Below are 14,272 nucleotides of genomic sequence, written 5' to 3' on the forward strand. Positions count from 1 at the left end.
TACAGGCTAATTCCTAAAGTGTGTAGGCCAGGGTTTACATGGGCTAACCCACATAACGCATAGGCGAGATATCCACAGGGCTGGATTATCTTAATCTTCTATTTTCCAGCTCAGTGCTCAGTGGCTTGATGGCGCTAATGAATCTTCCCAAAGTACCTGGCAGTTTCTTGTCGGCATTCCTGATGTATCTGCAGGCAAGCTTGTTTTCATACTCTTCCTGGAAGTGAAACTCCTTCTGCCTTAAACGTGCAGTTTCCCTAACTGAGAAGGTCAAAGGCACATTTATACAGTTAACAGGAATATAAAAGAGGCATTCAGTGCCTCCCTGCCAGGCCATCTGACTGGACTAATACCTACTCATTTTCCACCTTTACTTAAGGAAAGTGCAGAAATTCATGGTTGCACCATGGTCCCTGAAACAACAATCTATGGCAAATGAGCATTATGATAAAATATCCACATTATCAAATTAGCTAATGCACCTTGAAATTGGTAGGAGTAAAAATGTGGTTTCTCAGACTGTCAGAATTAAACATATGTTAAAAACCACCTAAAGTAAAACAAAATCTACAGTGAATCACCATTTGAAACTAGCAATTCACTTAGCATCTAAATGCTGAGAATATGCCAGGCAAACTTAAGTGTGTTCACAATGTACCTTTATTAAATGCTTTTCTACCGCTTAGTTTTAACTCTAGTGAGACTACTAGCATTTATTGAGCACTTACTATCTGCCAAGCCTTTTGTATTAATTTAATAATTTAATTTAAGGCAACCTTTAGAGGTGTGGGGATTGTTATGCCCATTTTGCAGATGTGGAGTGGAAACTTAGTGAGTCTCAGGAATTGGTCCATGATTGCAGGGGAGTAAAGGGTAGATGCACGGTTTGGCACTAAAGGTCAGTATACTTTGCAGAACACCATGCTGTTGACTGTACTCTGCTGTTTATGAAACTGTGGTGAGAGGGGAAAAAAAAAAAGAGCAAATTGCGTTACTTTCTCATTTGCCCACATTTCATGTTCTGTTTTCTGACGTGAACCCTGCCCTTCAACCAGATCTGCCTCCTGCCCTTCTATTAGGTTGGTGCAAAAGTAATTGCGGTTTAAAAGGTTAAACAGAATGGCCAAAACCGCAATTACTTTTGCACCAACCTAATAGCATGCTTCCTAGTATTGAACCATGGCTTGTCCTGCGCCTGTCCCTGTAACACCCTCCTCCATCATCTCCCCACATCGCCACCGGTGTTTGAGGTTCCAGCTTTGTTCGTTCCCTGCATGAAGATACCCTAGTACGTTCTAACTATTTTTGAATTCTTTGCTTACCATTTTGACATTACACATTTGTCTATTATCAAGTAACGGGCGGCCGCCTGCGCGATTACCCAAATAGATAGATGATCAGCAACTCTTGTAATACTTGTTTCAGTGTTAATACATAGTCGGTCATTAATGATTTCTCAAACTGTATATTGTTTGCATCTCTGTGCTGTTGGCATATAGATAGGTGGTAGGTAGTTTTTAAAGTGTACTTCTCTAATTGGTAAATATTGAGGAATAAAGGGGAGAGGATTTCCAAATCTTTCATCTTGCTATCATAAGAGGTCTCTGTCAAAAAATGAGTGCTTGAGTTTCCTGTCTTGCCTGCTAGTGTTTTCTAACACCTTCCTGGGAAGTCCAAACAGGTGGACACATCTGTAATGACTTAGTAGTAGTTACTTTGGTTTACTCTTGGATATCTAGGGACATTCCCTTAAGACTTATTTTGCCTTTATCACTATATTTAAGCTTTCTTAACTGAAAGGCTCTGGGTCATGAGGAAATGCAAAGTGACAAAGAGGTACTCAGATTTGCATTTTCTTTTAAGAGATTTCCATTCACAGTATAGCTGACACTTGTAATTTCTGTGAAAGATTTGTGCCTGGTCAAAAATGTCTGTGAAATAGCTGTGGTTTAAGCTTTAACTACAAAGACTGGCAGGGTGGGTGATTTTAAGTGTCTTTATTCATATCTTCTATTGTCACTAATAAAGTATGAATAAAGATAACAGTTTTGTTAAAAAGCACATATACATACATATGTATGTATGTAATGTATATATGATAAGCATGTTTGATGTAGATGTATATGTGCTGTATATATGTACATGTATACACACACACAGTCACTCACGTATGTGTGTGTGTGTGTATATATATATAGATGCATGTATATCTCCCTACAGTTATCTTTGTCTATATGAAGATATTTTATTTCAGCAAATGATTTGACTGCAGACCGGACTATCAGCTTATCATTTCTAGGAAAAACATCCTTTGGCCTGTGGTGGACCACAGTGACCAGAGCGTGGAATTCATTAGCCAAAATCGCATAATTTCTAGTATGCATTTTTGGTACTACATTATTGTGTAATGCACCTGATGCTACTATTGAGGGATTAAAAGAATACAGGGCATAGTTAGGTGGTGGATCGGAGGGCCTTATACACACACAGGACAGGGAAGGTTTTAGTTAAATCAGTGAGAATCTTTTTGGACTATAAATATGATACATTATATAGAAGTAAGATTAAGTGCATTTATAAACAACATTTAAGTTTTATTTGTAAACATATAGTATATAAATGACTGATTGGAGGAAAATATACGAATTGTATTTATGTAAAGAAGTAGTTTTAAGATAAGAAAACTTAAGAAAAGCTGCATTATAAAGTGCAGATTGGAGTACATATTATTGGGAAAATGGAGGAAGCCAGTGGAAGGAAGATTTAGGAAAAGAGTGGATATTAAGACTGTTATTTCTGAATTGGACTTGTAGTTCTCAGAGGTCATGCTGACTCTTAGATTAGAAATACAGCCTCTTTCAAAGTATAAACCTAGTTGAAAATTATAATTTAAAAATTTGCTTTCTTGGGTGCTTCATTTTGTTTTCTTCAGGTGTAAAAGCATGAGTATTCTATTTTCAGGAGGATGAGGGAAAAATATCTATTGCTCTTTCTAGCAGTTTGGCTATTTTGTTGTTGTTTCTGGCCTCATAAATGAAGAGGCATCTGTACCATGCATTGTATGATGCCCAGCGATTTTTTTTTTCATTTGAATGTAATTGTTCCTTAGCAAATAATTGCAGTCCAGAATGACTTTTATTGAGCTTGATTGAATTAGGGTTATGTATGAAAATGAGTTAGTTAAAGCTTAATCTATTACCCAGAGAATTGATGAAAACATCAGAAAAGCAATCATTCATGGGAATTAAATATTCTTCCATGTAAGTAGGCAACATGGTTGCCTTGGAGTCCGTTCGGCACTGACGAGGTAGTTGTGACATCAGGGTGCAAAACACACAGTGTTGGCATAGAAGGGGATTTTGCCATGATGTGCCTCTGAATGTTATACTGGACATTAACACTAATTGGGAGTCGGCCTCATTGTAAGAAGTGGCATCTCACCCTTTTTACTATAATAAGCTTTTCAAAACATAGCACCCCGAGGGGCAATATGTAAACTGTGGCAGACAGCCAGTTGCTTTGGGATATTTCATTGGTTGCTTAGACTAGATATTTAAGATGGGATTTTTTTAGGTTTCAGGTCATATGCCCTGTTGTGGTAAGAGGCAAATCATAGATCTTTGATAGCCAGCTGTTCACCTGCTGTGATGAAGTTTCTCAGAGGGAATCCTGAGCTATGCCAGATCAGTCCTGGCTAGGTGGGCATTCTGTGGGGGGCAGCACTATGGGTGGGAAAGAGAGGCCTTATAAAGGGAAAGGGAACAGGTTCTGAGTGAGGCAGTAGGAGCTAAATCATGGGGAGTCAGGAACCAAGGTGGGGTGTGAGAGAGTAAGGATTGAGAAGAAGCTAACGGACCCAGAGAACACAGACAGGCAGGGTCGGCTCTGAGGAAAATCTGCCCTGGCTTCGGTCTAAGGGCACATTCAAACCACCATGTTGCAGTGTTATGTTCACACTGAAGGCATTTCCCTCTGCTTGCCCACCTGTCCTTCTGACACCTCACATAGCCATCCATGTCCATCAAATCCAAACACTTTGTGAAGTACTTGCAATTTAAATGCAGAACAGCTTATGCTGAAACTGCCTTTCTGAAGCTCCTCATGTAGGCATTTGTAATAGCCAGATAAAATCTGGAGTCTCTAAGTTTGGCTATCAAAGGGAGTCTGTCTCAGGCAGGGTCTTCAGCCTTGAAATTGATTCTGCTCTGTGGCTGATTCCCTGGCTTCTCTCTCTCTCCTAGTAAGTTAAATCCAACTCTTTGTTATCCTAAGACTTTTAAAACCCATATTGGCCACAGCACAGCCAACCTCCATCTTTTCCCTTTCCACTCATCACAGGTGATAAATTACTGAACAGTAATCAAAATAAGGTATAGTTATGGTCCATTTTGGGGGTATATGTCTAATTGTAAAAAAAATAATAATCTAAAAGGGTACCCGAAGGTCACTGACAGTTTATTTTTGATCCTAGAAGAGGTTCTGTAGATAGGACTTATTAGCATATTTAATTTTCTCAGATAGCGGGTGCTCATTTCTTAAACTAAAAAGTAAACAAATCAACCAAAATAAGAATTACATCCATACTGTCAAAATTAATGGTGGCAGTACAAATTTTGGCAGTACAAATTATATTGAATTTTTGGTTTATACCAATTTATTTACCTGACACTTATAGTTATTTTTTTGCATCACAATTTTTACTCATTTATTTTACAATATTTCTTTTAATGGTTCCTCAATGATAGCTTTTATGGATTTATATGAAGAAAAAATATGCAAATAAATATACGATAGTGTGTGATTTTCTTACAACAGAAGTTTTAATAATGTTAGTTGCTTGTTTTATTATTAAGAATAGACTTTTGCACCATTATTTAGTCAGTTGGAATTGTAGAATCCTTAGCAAAACCGAGGTCATTTAATTTGAAAGTATTCGTATGTATCCTTTGTAGTTTGCTTCAAAGATCTGGATTTATTCTTTCATCCATAGCTTTGTTTTAAAAAATACGGATGAATGAGTAGTGTCTTGTGTGCAGCTACATGAGACCATTTAATATTTTATTCATTCTTTCCAGCTAATGTTTTCTTCAGTAGTGCTGGGTGACAACTGAATCATCTAAGTCTAGATAGGATTACTCAAATGAATCATTACACATTTTTGATATTTAATGTGTAAGAGCCAGTTCTTCCATATCATACTGACATAGTGATCAGGGAAAAAACTTCAGACAAGCTATAAAATGACTGATAGTATTGATAAAGCTGTAAGCCAGTAGTGAGGTCCTATTTCTAGAGTGTGTTAGAGCCTACTGATCATAAAGAAATATATTGTCATAATCTAAAGGGGTTGGAGGGCAGGAAATTGTCTCTCACGTAGTAGTTGAATGTGAATTCAGATTTTCTCTATTTGTGCTTCCACCATACCCCATGGTTTTTTTGTTTTTTTAAAAAAAACTATCTTGCTTCACTCATTATGTTTAAAAATTTAAAAGATAAATTATAAGATATTAATATCAGAACCATAGCTTGTCTGGTTGAGTTGGGCCAGTCATTTAAAAATACCTTGAATTTAGTCAGGATGCCAATTAACTCATGTTTTTCCAAGGGATTTGCCTGTAATTCTATACCCAATTTTAGCCAAAAAGCTGAGAAGTGATCACCTGGAATTCTTTAATTACAGTCTCTGTAACTTGAATCTCCCAATTTCCATTGAATAATTTTAGTGACGGTCTTTTTGATAAATTAAAATTGGCATAAACACTCTAGGCCACTTTCTCTAAATAGTGTTAACATAGGAATTTTTAATAATTTGCCTGATTTTGATGGTTTGGCTGTTACCTCATTTTTGGGGGGATTTTAACTACTTCTGCTGTGGGTCTTTCACAGAATCCTGCTGCATCACAGAAGCTGGAAATTCTGATGTTCCATTGAAATCACAATGGATAGTCTTGACTTGACCGGTAAGAACAGCACTGCAAGTGCATCTTACTCACCTTGAAGCAGGGAAGCAGGCAAGGACTTTGTGCCATCAGAGCTGGTCTCAACTTTTTCCCACCTGATGGATTCACCTTCCATATTGATCAGGGAAATGTGATAAGTGGGTATTTTTTTTCTTGACAATTTTATTATAATTTTTTAAAGTGACACTTTAATCTTCATCAAGTAAGTTAAATTTTCCTTTGAAGTCATGAATTTATAAAAATGAACTATTTCAAAATCTCTAATTTGTTTCTCCACAGTAATATACTGTTGGTGAAAAGTCAGTTTATTCAAGTCCTAAATATCTATAACTAAATAAATATCAAATTGGTCATTCCCCCAAAAGTATTTATTTATGTTTTTTACTGCCATGGCTTTAATTGAAAAATGAATCAGTATCAGAGCATCATGGAGGGTATTATTTTACCTATGAAAATTAATAGAGGCATGTATAGCATCATCATGAGACTTGAATATGAAAACCACACAGTGAAGAAAAAGTTGAGATTGTAAAATATATACATGTGACAAATTATATCAAACTCTGGAATTTGTAGATACTCCATCTGTTGTCTCGTACATTAAGTTATTTTCAAAGTTGTTTCTTTAGGAAAAACTTTTTAATGGTTTAAAATATGCCAATAATATATCAAGTTTAATTTTAGTAATGGTTACTTACATGCATTGAGTTTCCTGAATCTGAGAATAAAATGTGGTTGCTTTCCTGATGCCTGAACGCCTCATTGTGAATTGGTGATTTGTAAGACTGAGGAATTTGATGTCAATTAAAATGAACACATATAGAAAATATGGTTCACTTGCAATTTTCAGGACATGAACTTATCCTTTAATTTTTTTAATTAATTGAAAATTAATCTTGTCTTTTCTGTCATTAGTATTTTTGTTAACTTATTAAATCTGTCTGTAATATCTGTGCCTACTTGTTTTAGTGAGTACATGGCTGAATGTTGCTTTTATGATGTGAGCATAAATATACCTCTGAACCGTTCTTCTGAATGTCATTGTTTAGGATTATACACATAGTAAAAATCTATGTAATTTAGCTTGAATGTGTATTTACTACGATTTTTAACACCCAACAAAGTCTTAATGCCAGTGAGAACATTGGGATTTATTTATAATTTTTGGTCTTTTCTGTGCTCTTTTTTAAGGCAAAATTAAATTAGAAAAAACACATTCTAGATTTAAGAATATCAGTTAGCATACAGTTAATTATGGTTTTATTGGGTTAGCAGAGTAGACTGTAGAATATTTGAATATTGATACTGAAGTTTCAAATATATTCTCCATTGCCAATCTGCAAAAGAGTTGAGCATAGTGAGGTTTAAAGAAAGTTAAATTTGTGGAAGTATTCTCAATTTACTAAATACAAGCACGTACATAGAAAGTAAAGCAGGACACTATCTGACCTGTTCAAAAAACCAAATTGTTAATCAGCATTGTTATGACAGTCTTTACTTTTAACTAGCCATCTGACAAGATCTATGATTTCTGTATGTTAATCAGATTATTTCAAAAAAAGATGTTTTATTGACTACTAGCAGAAATTTACAGATCATGTTCATCTTAAATGCAGCATTAATTAAGAAATAGAAAAGATGCTCTACAAAACCAGGAGTAATTTAGGAAACAAATCCTGGAAAGTATTTTGTGGCAAAAGATGCCAGGGTCCAGTTAATCTAGGATACATGCCGTATCATTCAGCTTAGGCAAATTTATGTAGTTCATTATCCAATGAGTCCCTGACTCATTGGAAATCTTGGTGGTTTCCAGCAGTAAAAGTTTCTCACTCATGTTCATGTTCCTTATCAGTCTGCTGCCACTCTGCTCCAGGTCCTCTTCATTCCTGGACCAAAGCTGAAGGAGCAACCTCTTTGAGATGTACACATCTTGTGGCAAAAGGAGAAAGGAATGGGGGCTCTTAAAACCGATGCTTGGAAGTGGCACATATCAATCACTACCTCTCTGTCTCCTTGGCCAAAGCATGTCACATGGCCAACTCTCATATCATGGGGTAGGAGTGATCTCTTAAGAGGGGTGTATAGGAAAAGACTGATAAGAAGGCACAGTGCATTTTTGCACTAAATATTTGCATAATCCCATTTATAGCTCTTCTAGACAGACAGAGTACAAGAAGCTTCCAAGAAGTCCTGTAGTAAATGTATCTGTTTAACATGTAAAATTATTTGACCAGGAGTCTTTTTGTTGTTCCATGGAACATAGTTGAGCTATGATACCCTATCTGTGACAAGTTGTAAGGAATGAGGAACTGATGCAATTCAAGAGTTTCTTTTGGTATTATTATTTTTTCCAATTACAATTGACATTCAATATTGTATTAGTTTTAGGTGTACAGCATAGTGGTTAGACATTTATATAACTTGTGAAGTGATTCCCCCCCCTCCCCCCCGTAAGTCTGGTACCCATCTGAAACCATATATAGGTTATTATAATATTATTGACCACATTCCCTATGCTGTACTTTACATCCCCATGACTGTTTTGTAACTGCCAATTTGTACTTCTTAATCCTTTCACCTTTTTTGCCCAGCTCCCCAGCGCCACTCCTATCTGGCAACCCTCAGTTTGTTCTCTAAGTCTGTTTCTGTTTTGTTTCCGTTCTGTTTGTTTGTTTTGCTTTTTAGATTCCACATATAAGTGAAATCATATGGTATTTGTCTTTGTTTTATTTTACTTAGCATAATACTACAAATGGAAAGATTTTATCTTTTTATGGCTGAGTAATATTCCATTGTATATATGTATCACGTACATCTTATTTATCCAACTGCCTATTTATGGACACTTTGGTTGCTTCCATATCTTGGCTATAATAAATAATGCTGCAGTGAACATAGGGGTAAATATATCTTTTTGAATTAGTGTTTTGAATTTCTTCAGATAAATACCTAGAAATGGAATTGCTGGGTTATAAGGTAGTTCTATTTTTAATTTTTTGAGGAACCACCATACTGATTTCCATAGTGGCTGCACCAATTTGCAATCCCAACAGCAGTGCACCAGGGTCCCCTTTGCTCCACATCCTGGCCAGCACTTGCTGTTTGTTGATTTATTGATGATAGCCTTTCTGACAGGCGTGAGGTGATATCTCATTGTGGTTTTAATTTGCATTTCTCCAATAATTAGTGAGGTGGAGCATTTTTTCACATGTCTGTTGGTCATCTGTATGTCCTCTTTGGAGAAATGTCTACTCAGGACCTCTGCACATTTTTAATTAGATTATTTTGTTTGTTTTGATGTGAAGTGGTATGAGTTTTGATATATTTTGGGTATTAACACCTCATCGGATGTCACATTGGCCAATATCTTCTCCCATTCAGTGTGTTGTCTTTTCGTTTTGTTGATGGTTTCCTTTGCTATGCAAAAACTTTTTAATTTTATGTAGTCTCATTTGTTTATTTTGTTTTTATTTCTCTTGCTTGAGGAGATATATTCAAAAAAATATTACTAAAAGCAATGTCAAAGTGTTTACTGTGTTTATAAGAATTTCTTGATGTTTTGAACATTAGCACTTTTCCCACCATGCAGGGAAGGTTTCTAGCGTATATGATACACTTACAGTGTTGTTTTTGTAAGTAGTTTTAAACTGAATGAAAATTACTGCAGAGTGGACCTTGTGCAGTTTGCATCGAGAATTAGAGAAGGGAAATAATAATACTTATAATAATTCTTTACCTATGTTTAATAGGTTACAGAATTTTGACAAATACTGTCTATTAATAATTTGATAAAGGGAGAGAATGAGAAAATGGGTTGCTTTCTCCCATAGTGATATAAAATATTACCAGATAATAGTAGCCAAATAACTCCACCTAAGATCAATTTCAAGAATCATTCTGGAGAGAGAGGTTGCAGAAATTGTAGAGAGGTTAACAGTTACATCAGGGGGATTCTAAGGTACTCCGCCTGAAGTCACTATACAGTGACATTGCTTTATGGCCTCCAAAGCCTTCTAGAAAATTGCTAGGCATATAGAACTCCTTAACTGATATTGACTAGATTAATTCCACAGGTATTATAAAACATTGTTACCAGAGCTTTGTGGATTAAGAAGATTTAAAAATTAGAAATATATAAAAAATGCTTTTCTTTGATAGCTTATAGTTCCTTAAGATCAGGGCAAGGAACATTCTTAGACATCTGTGGATTCAGAGAAACTTACATATAAATTCTAGTTCTAGCAATTTTTAATTGAAAAAATTTGGGCAATTGTTTAAAATTTTGTTTTAAATCAGTTTCTCTAAAATTTTGCTTTCTCCTCTCAATATGGGATAATGATCTCTGCCTTGTGGGATTGTGATAATTAAATGAGGTAATTATGTCTGATGCCTGATACAGTGTCTGGTACATGGGAAGCACTCAATAAATGGTAATTTAAAAAAGAAAAATGTGATCAAAATTCAGGAATCTTGAATGCACTATAAAATACCTATAAAACATCTGACAATGTATGTATATCTAAAATGTGTTTGCATTTTTATAAACACACACACACTCCTCCAAGAGTTCAAAAAAGTTGGCCTGAATACATAAGCAGCTATACATTATTCTACAATTCTACTGAAAATTGAAAGTGGCTTTATGCTTATCACTAAAAGGATGAGTCCTGTAGAAATATTAGTCACCCTGTGATCGAATAATTCACTTTGTGCCACAGAGAATGTAGAAGTCCTAGGGACAGAGTGACTGCCAAATGTGTATATATGACCTTCACTCTGAATATTAATAAGGTCAGCATCAAAGAAATAAAATTTTATATAATCTTGAGGTGAGGTACAAGAACAGGAGACAGTGTCACTGAAATTTCTTCTCCATATATAGCAAATGCTATTTGGTTTCAAAAGAATCAGCATTTCTCTTTAAAGATTTCTTGTTAATATTTTCCAGTAAGAGTTAAGTTATTTAGACTCTTTAGAGGGCTTTTCTATAGACATGGTCTCCTCGTACTGTTAGAATCAAGCACAGCATGGCAGTATCTCTTACGGCTCAAAGCTTTATGCTTTTTCTAAAATGACAATTCCACTTGTTTAGAATCACACATATATAACAAATTATATTCTGGGTGAATTATTCTTCAAGTTGGTCCAATCTCTTCTCTTTTATAAATGGATCGTCTTTGTAACTATTAGTTGCTCATTTAGCTGGACTATTAGTAGAGTAAAACTACCTCAAAAATGTAAGCTCTTTGTTTTTAGAGATCATCTTAGTCTGTTTGGGCTGCCATAAGAAAATACCACAAACTGAGTGGCCTAAACATCACAGTTCTGGAGGCTATAAGTTCGTGATCAAGGTGGGCAAATGCTGTTTTAGGCAGGTGTTCTCGCATGGCCTTTTGTCTGTGCATGAGAGAGCGTGCTCTAATGTCTCTTCCTCTTCTAATAGGACACCTGTTCTACCGTTTCCCCGAAAATAAGATCCAGCCAGACAATCATCTCTAATGCATCTTTTGGAGCAAAAATTAATGTAAGACCCGGTATTATATTACATTATATTGTTTAAGACCCGAGTCTTATAGTAAAATAAGACTCTGGTCTTATATTAATTTTTGCTCCAAAAGACACATTACAGCTGATTGTCCGGCTAGGTCTTATTTTCGGGAAAACATGATATCAGATAATGGCCGCACCCTAATGACCTTACTTAACTTTAACCTACTTATAGGGTCTATCTCCAAATATATTCACATTGTGGTTTGGGGCTTTGACTGAATTTGAGGGCAACCAGTTCAGCCCATAACAGGGTTTTCTGTACCAGAGTGAAGTGAAAGTTAAAATACGCTCTATAATTATTCAGTCTGTAAACAAGAAAACCTGGTTTATTATAGTCCTCTAAGATTCTAAAAATATCTTTGGATCTTTGAGGTGGGAGATTTGAAATTACTGAATTCATATTTCTTCCACTTTGAAGTCACTGTACATGAAAATGAGTTTCTTAGAAGGGAAGGAACAAGTCTAAAAACTTGAAAATCAGAGTGTTTTGTGTAATGGAGGGATCACATCATTGTAAAAATTAATTCCCATGTGTATTCATTGTGATCTAGGAACAGAGTGTATTTGAAAATTAGGTTGAGGAATAAGGATTACTCTTGAGTTGTATCTGTTTTTGTACTATAGTCAAGGCAATTCACATTTTTCAAGGCAGTATTCTTTTTGTGAATCAATTGTGAGTTCAAACAAAATGGTATATATTTTATATTTTGGTAAACAGAAAGTAAAGGCTTCTTTTCTTCTGATAGCGGGCTCTTAAGTCAGGTAAATGATTGTTTGGATTTCTCAGTAGTCTAAATGTAATCCATTGAATGTGTAGAACGCCTTTCTTTCTACTCTTTAGTAGTATGCTTTTTCTGTTTGGTAAACCAGTTGATGGATGTTTGGGATTAGTGGTGAGTAAATAGTGCATTTACTTATTGGATATTGATGTAGACTCAGTTTAACTCTTGGTTTTGTCTTTGAACATTTTTTTAAAAATGTGTGTGTGTCTTCTGTCTCTAGAATAATTTCAGTTTCTGGTGATTTGGTGCCTATCTAAAACAGAAAATATAATCAAAAGGAAATGAACTTGAGATTTAAACACTTGTGTAAAAATGTTTTTAAATTGATTTGTGAAATTTATCTCATCTTGTATGCTTATAGACTAAAGGATAAGATATTGAGCAGTGATCTAATTTTGTGAGTGTCAGTTTAATTGGTTGAAATGTATCCTAACTTTTTCACCTACCCTTAATTTCAGTTTCCCCAAAAAGCTACGTACAGAATGATTCAAACCTACAGTTTTGTATATAATACACTTTAGCAGTGTATTTCTTTTCAACAGTAGGATCAATCTACTGATTGTAAAAATTTTACTAGTTAAGAACAGTATAAATAAATTCACAAATGACTTCGTCTTTTAGTATTTCTATGAAAGGTGGTGGATAAATTAAGTACTTTTATATTGAAGTCTGTATTCCCTCTGATCTATAATATAGAGAAGTGTGCTTCCCCAGGAAAGTGAATGAATGTAATGGGGCAAAGTTTCTCATAACAATTCTCTCAGAATTTTCGTGCATTTTAGTGTAAAATATGTACTGCATTTACCGGATATTCTGTATATACACATGAGTATTGTCTGTATGACTGCACGCATGTAGTTTTTTCATATAACTTCTTCAAGAAGCTAAGGGACTTAAGTTTACTCTAGAGAATATGTTCTTCATGGGTGTATCTCCAAAACCTAGACTCAGTAGCTGGCACGTGGAAGTTGCTCAGTAAACATTCGGTAAATTAGTATTACAGGAGTTCACATTTCATTAATCCTGCATTCCATTGAATTTGGTGTTAATAAGCATCTCCTGGTCTACCTGGAAATAATTATTTTTCCTAGTCTGAGTTCAGGGAGAGGAGTGTTCTTCAAAAATAAAAGTCTCTCTGTGCCTTTGAGTTTGCAATTAAGTCCTATAATCAATAAATGTTAGCAGGTTTAAGAACTTAAAATGAGCAGCAAAACATTTCTGGGTACCTGTGGCTCATTTGTAGTGTCCGCTGAGTCAGTGAGGGTTTGTTAAGACATGGAAGCCTTCTGCCAAGTGCTTCTCTAAAAGCCCATCAGTGGCTGTGAGTGGAGCACATGTGAAGGGGGTGAGATTTAAGGCAGGCAAATTGCTTCAGGCTGGGCTTTTAAGAGATGCTACAGCGTATCTGAATTCAGTTAATGTGTACCAGAAAACGTTGGCTAAGGTATACTTTTAGGTGTTTTATTCTGGCGGGGTGGGGCAATTTAAAGATATTTCTGTATTCAAATTGATCTACAAAGGTGATAGATAAGAATATTGTGTTTTGGTTTTATATTGACTTTCATAACTTAATTTGCAATTGTTCTTGCTTCTGCCATGGTTATATTACTCTTCTTAAAAAGCAGATTAAATATGTAATTATTTCAGCGTTCCTTAATAGTCACTATAAGGCCATTTATGACCAAGTGTCTCTTCGTGGCAGAAGTATTGCACTTGAGGGAATGTTTTAAGGTACGAAAACCATTACCAGAGGCACTTCCAGTGCACAGGTTCCTTGAGAGAGCCAGCCAGATGGGGAGGAACTGGTTTTAAACAAGGCTTCAGTACTAAAGCGCTACCACTGATATGATGAACCCTGACCTGAGCATTTTCAGGAATGCCACACTAATTACAGTGAAGAATCGCCAGCTTAGACAGACGGTGAGACCACAAAATCTGAGGTACCACGTGCAGAGTCAGGGTACCACCCCCTCCAGGCAC

The 14,272-nt window shown here is 35.6% G+C and overlaps 1 protein-coding gene across 50 annotated transcripts in view; it reads left to right on the forward strand.

The window, feature by feature from the left end:
• The window catches only part of BBX (BBX high mobility group box domain containing), a 245,573-nt gene that overhangs the window by 95,724 nt on the left and 135,577 nt on the right, over window positions 1-14,272 (forward strand). For 44 of the 50 annotated variants that reach the window (XM_081067957.1, XM_081067972.1, XM_081067941.1 and 41 more), the window contains one exon: window positions 5,887-5,960. The exons of the other annotated variants lie outside the window; for them this stretch is intronic. The gene's annotated coding sequence lies outside the window, so the exon portion shown is untranslated. The remainder of the gene's footprint in view (window positions 1-5,886; window positions 5,961-14,272) is intronic. 50 annotated transcript variants of the gene reach the window in all.

Source organism: Rhinolophus hipposideros (genome assembly GCF_964194185.1).
Source record: "Rhinolophus hipposideros genome assembly, chromosome: 2".
In the NCBI taxonomy this organism is placed as follows: domain Eukaryota; kingdom Metazoa; phylum Chordata; class Mammalia; order Chiroptera; family Rhinolophidae; genus Rhinolophus; species Rhinolophus hipposideros.